Source organism: Protopterus annectens, chromosome 14.part0, assembly GCF_019279795.1.
Source record: "Protopterus annectens isolate FY-2018-M chromosome 14.part0, PAN1.0, whole genome shotgun sequence".
Classification (NCBI taxonomy): Eukaryota; Metazoa; Chordata; order Ceratodontiformes; family Protopteridae; genus Protopterus; species Protopterus annectens.
Window position 1 is genome coordinate 480,001,172 of NC_056748.1, and position 6,000 is coordinate 480,007,171.

General features: G+C 37.4%; 1 protein-coding gene across 2 annotated transcripts in view; it reads right to left on the bottom strand.

The window, feature by feature from the left end:
• The window catches only part of EXOSC1 (exosome component 1), a 311,547-nt gene that overhangs the window by 304,680 nt on the left and 867 nt on the right, over positions 1–6,000 (bottom strand). The gene's annotated exons all lie outside the window — the stretch shown is intronic.

Consider the following 6,000-nt stretch of genomic DNA (forward strand, 5'->3'; position numbering starts at 1 on the left):
AAGAGAAGGATGGAATTTACTGGAGGAAGCTGGGAAAGGAATCAAGTTACTGGGAACAAATAACTGTATAGGTTTATAGGATGATACTTGGCTAGGCTTATAAGCCTAGCAAATAATTTGGCCCATGTTCCCTCAAAGTCAGCACCTGTTTGCCCTGTCCAGCAGGGACACAGGTGGGATCCCAGGGATGTATTTTCTGTTTCTCATCCAGTCGTCCAGGTTCCTCTTAAAGAGGGCTAGAGAGGTACTCTGCTTGACATGGATGAGGAGTCTATTCCACAGATAGGGGAGTCTTTGGGACAGAAATATATCCCGCCAACAAGTTCCATTACTGTCACACACCAGGTTAAGGCCTTGCGTGTGGGTTGCCCGAGTGGAGTTTGACTTGCGGATATGCAGCAACTCCATCAAGGCTGCATCCGAGATGGCCTTGTATGCCAGACACAGGTCACCTCTGAGTGGTCTGTACAAGGCTGAGTAGAGGGACAGGGCTTTTAGCCTGGCTGTACAGGATAGGTGTTCTTCCTGGTCAGAAACCTCTATGGTCTCACCAAAGGGGAAACTGTACTCAATAATGGGTCTGATAAGGGGGGAGTGCAGGGATGTTATGACCTCCTTGTTCCTGGATGAAATACCCTTATTTATGAGTTGGGACATGTAGAAAGCCTTCCGTACAACAGAGGCAACATGCTGGTCAAAAGTCAGGTTGCTATCAACCTGGGTGCCCAAGTATCTCATGACTGATTGTGTGCTTAGTATGTTGTTACTAATGTGATAATTAGTGGGGATGCCATTTTCCCCAAAACGGCTAATGATGCATTTCTTGGCATTCAGTTTGAGGCCATGCTTCTGGCACCAGTCATGCAGAAGGAAAAGTAACAAAATGGGAAGAAACCAAGAAGACATCTGGATTGCAGGCTGATTGCCTTCCCTATTAGGGATTGATATCAGGATATGGACAAAGAAAAAGGGATAATGCATTCCTGAATGAAAGACCCTCATTAATTAAGTCTTTAATTAAATCTAGAATAAAAGTTGCTGTTAAAAAAGGGATAATTAGTAGGGCATAGACAATACTGCACAATAACTATATGAATCCATCAGAAGGGGTCAGAAAAGATTGGGAAGATAGATTAGATATGCAATTCACAAAGAGGATATATGTATGGCTCACAAATATGCAACAAGGTACAGTATGTTTAGGAATTTTGCCTGCAAGTGTTTGCATACATACTTTTATACCCCAAGTAGACTTTGGAAAATATTTTTTTTCTAAAGGTAGAAGACAAATGGTGGTGGTGTGATGGGAAGGAAAGAGGCAAGTGGAATGAGTTGGCAGACTTTAAAAATTTCCTACAGAGTACTCGGTCATGAATACTTGGTGAAAACATGAGTGTAACTAAGAATTTTTTTTTTTTTTAGCTGGGGTAAAATATCTTAATTGCCTAGACAGAGCAAGGCATTGTCAAGTTCAATTCTGTTCACTACCAAAAAAGCAATTCATAGTAAATGGAAATCAAAACCTAAACCAACTATACTTGACATAATGAATATTGTAACAGACATGCAAGAAAGTAAGAGGGGGTTAGAAAAGGGCAGAAATAAATTACATAGAAAAAAACAGAAATTGTGGGAACAATACATGTAGAAAAATGTTCTCAACGAGGAATGAGGTTTAAGAGAAGGTAGGAATTGCACAATTTATGTAATGTTGCTTTGATTATATTGTTACATATTCTATAATGTTTGTAAATGTGAGCTTGTTAATATGGTTTGATTACTTTTACATAAATGTAAGTTTGCCTATGTTACAAGTTATAATCCAATAAAAAAGTGTTTAAAAAACTTTAGTCTGTGTTATAAAACAATGTCAATGTAACATCAGTGGTTTGTTAGACAACTTGGGCTGCATACTTAAACATGTACCATACATGCATGGTCTCCCTTTTCTATACCAGTACTTTGACTGAGGGGCCCCCCTTCTTAAATTTACCTGTTCTACACTGAAGCTGCAGACTTCTCTGCATACTCATTAACTATCCTACCCCCAAACACAATTTCAATTTATGTCCTTTTTTTACAGAATCACAGAAACACATGTCCTGCATCCTGTTCACTACTCTAAGCTACTGGCAAATTATTTATGGCTTACAGTGTAAATCAACTGAAATACACAAATCTGTCATTGGAATTTTTGGGTAAACTCCACAGCATCTCAACTACCCACCTATGGACTATAAACAGATTGTATTGCATGTGCTTTAGAAAAATCTCAACTTTTCACAATTGCTAATATACCTTTTCAAACAAGGCCGATACCAAACCAGCTCTCCCTTCTGCTCCACCAGTTTCAAAGCCAGGATACAAAACATTTTAGACATTGCCTTCTTAATACGTGACAAAGTGCCAACACTCTTATCAATCAAAATATTTAGCTAGCTGATGAATTTTCATGCTCTGGTGTCTGTGGATAGTTGTTACTTTACAGCAACAATTTTTGTTGCACTTGAAATCTTCTTCAGATTTTCCAGTAGTCTTGTATGTATATCAAGCTCTATATCCATTTGCATATGTGGCTTGCATACAAGATACCAAGCAACATTAATATTACAATTTGTTATGCTGAGCAACACAGCAGCAAATATTAAGCTTTCCAAAATGGTTACACCACTTATGATATTCTAAAGAACTAATACCAGTCCAAGCCCTGCTACATTATAGCCCACACTGGGACGATTATGCTGTTCAATCACTCACAAATTTTTTTTCTCCTTTAAAATTAGGAAGCTTCTCTTACGCTGTTGCTGTCTGAGATTAGAAGGGTGAAAAGTATGTTCCACTTTGTAGAAATAAACTCCATGATAAATGTATGACTTCTATTGCATAAATATAATCTGTACACATTACTTTTGTGTTAACATCACTCTAACTACAAGTACCTTGTGTACATGTACTACTGCGCATTTTATTATGGTTTATTTAATCTATGTAAAAAGTGAATTGCCTGTTTGAACTTTGTAATCCTACCAGTTGCATGGGAAAACTAGTACACTTAGTTAATGGAGTACAAACAAGCATCACAAAGTTTGCCAGTACCTACAAGTAAAATAGCGCACTTTTTTGAAGTCTGATATTAAGTAGTTTTTATGTTCTTTCCGCTCTTAATTCCAGCTTACACCACACAGCAATTTACAACCAAGTCCTCTTAAGATAAACCAGAACATACTGAGAGAAGAAAGCACCATCTAAGCAAGACTTGTTCAGTCTATCGTGTTAGCTGTCAAACTGTGGTATCCTTTATGCAAGTTTTCTTTCTTCAGTGCTACTGCATAAAACATGCTTAAAGAACTAAGATGAACATTAAATATCTACTTCCTTGTACTTTTATTTTGTACTTACTGCTATCATCATACTGGTTTATTACCATTGGATTAGCCAAGTGGACCAGTGCTCTGAGTAACAAATGTTAACTAAATCTTACAACAGCTTTTAAAATCTCAATCATCCTAGTTGCTTTTGTCTAACAAACAGTAATTTAAAAATAAAGTAATTCAAAATAATGTTACATTCATATGTGTACTATAATAGTTCCACTACTACTGCATAATGTTTTGGCACAAGCTCATTGATAATATAAAGCAGCTGTACAATGATATGCAAGTCACAATGTCATTTTGTTCCAGTTTTTTTTTTTACACAAAGAAAAATACTGTAATGTCTATTTTTCAAGCAAAATACTGCAAGCCACAACAAGATGATATACTACCATTCACTCAACAACAGAAATTCTTGTGTTTGTTTATTTTGTCATTATACTGTAGAGAAACTTATGTGTTTCCACAAAGCACAATCACAAAAACAAAGTTTTTTTTCCCATAATATGTATACTTCTTAACTAGTATGCTGTAGAGCTCTCCCTCCCCAGGTAAACATTCCAAATGGCTCACACACCAACACCAGTGAAACCCATTTCCTCAACTCTGGACCAACCTTCCTATGAAAATCAAAACAAACTACATCACCAAAGTTTACATAAAACTACAGACACCAACCAACAAAACATCACTACAAACAATAAAAGGTAATAACTTGCACTTGTTAACCATGTAGGCCCACTGGACATGCAGTCCTTTTTCAGAGATGACCCAGGAGCAATATTTAGTTAAATGACTTGCCCAAGGTCATAGAGTAGGCAAATAAGGGCCAAAAGACACCAACCCTGTGCTACCGGACCTACAGCTCACTGCCCTTAACCCTCTGCACCAACTGCAGGACAATGAAGTGTTCATGCAGACACTGTACTAGATTAAATTTGTAAATGGACTCATCCCATAAGGGATTATTTCAGCCATTGTCCAGGCATATAAACTTGACAACAGTTATTATGTGGGTCAGAAGTGCAGTGTTTGTAAACACTATTACACAGTGACTGCACGTACAAATAACAGGTATTTTAAATAATAACTCAGGAGTTAAACATCCACAGGTACAGAATAAAACAGGTGTTACAGTCAGTCAGTGGAATCATGTGAAACTTAACTCATGAAGCAGTGTAAATAGAATAAAATAGTTCTCAACCTCTTTTCACAAAAAGCATAGGCAAAGGCACCAAGTCAAAGACACTTTCTAAAAACAGATGCTATTCCCTTAAAACATAGTTATAACCAAAATGCCCAAGCAAGTGCAACAACATAAACCACTTAATAAAAAAAAAAGGCACTGCTTAGTTCAAGCCACTCAATATAGTTTAATAATTAGTGCTTTTGCCCTTACAAATATCAGACTTCTCCCACATTTAGCATACAAGATACTAGCATCAGTAGACACCAGATTACTCTGTGGTGTGTGCAAGCTAAAGCAGAATTCCTAAACAGGTTTACACAATTTTGCTGTGCAAGCCAATACAATATTCTTATGAGGGATTTCATTTTGTCTTAATTTCTCATATTCTTTATTGTTTTAACTCTTTATGAGGAAAGTTGAGTTGAATGGATGTTATTCTATCTACTTCTAGTCATCTGACTCTTGAATATCCTTGATTTTCCTGTACATCTGTGTCTTTCTTTTTAAAAGTCTTGCATTTGCAAGTATGAAAGAGCTAATTATTAATGCATGGATTGAGTGGATTGAATTGTGCAATGTGTTTTTGTGGTTAGCATTTAGAGTTAAACACAATGTGTTTGTATATGCATGATGTGAAGTACAAATCTGAAGGATGATGTCATTTACAGACTGCAGTAGTTTTGTCTCAAAAGCACAAACTTTTAGGGGCAAGAAAAATTCTACAGGAAAATCAAGGATATCCAAGAGGTATAAGTCAGATGACTAGAAAGAGATAAAATAGCATCCCTTTAATTAAGCTTTATAGGTTCATTGGATAACCAGACTATTGACCCGCAGGCCCTTATAAGCCTAGCCAAGAATTTCACCCATGTTCCCTCAAAGTCAGCACCCGTTTCCCCTGTCCAGCAGGGACACAGGTGGGATCCCAGGGGTATATTTTCTGTTTCCCATCCAGGTTCCTCTTAAAGAGGGCTAGAGAGGTACTCCGCTTGACATGGAGGGGGGAGTCTATTCCACAGACAGGGTAGTCTTTGGGACACAAATCTATCCCACCAACAAGTTCTATTAATGTCACAGACCAGTTTAAGGCCTTTGGTGTGGGTTGTGCGAGTGGAGTTTGTCTTACAGATATGCAGCAACTCCACCAAGAGATAAAATAAGAAAGGAATACGAGACATTAAGACAAAATGAAATTGTAATAAGACATCTAGCATAAGAATATTTTATTAGTTTGCTCAGCAAGGTTGTGTAAACCTGGTTAGGAATTCTACTTAAGCTTACACACACCAAAAACAGTAATCTGGTGTCTACTGATACTACTTTCTCCTATGCTAGAGGTGGAAGGATGGCAACCTCCACCCTGATCTACTTCCCTTCCTATAACTTTATCACACACACAAAGTCTTGTAGGCACCGTACTGTACCACTTCTATTCTG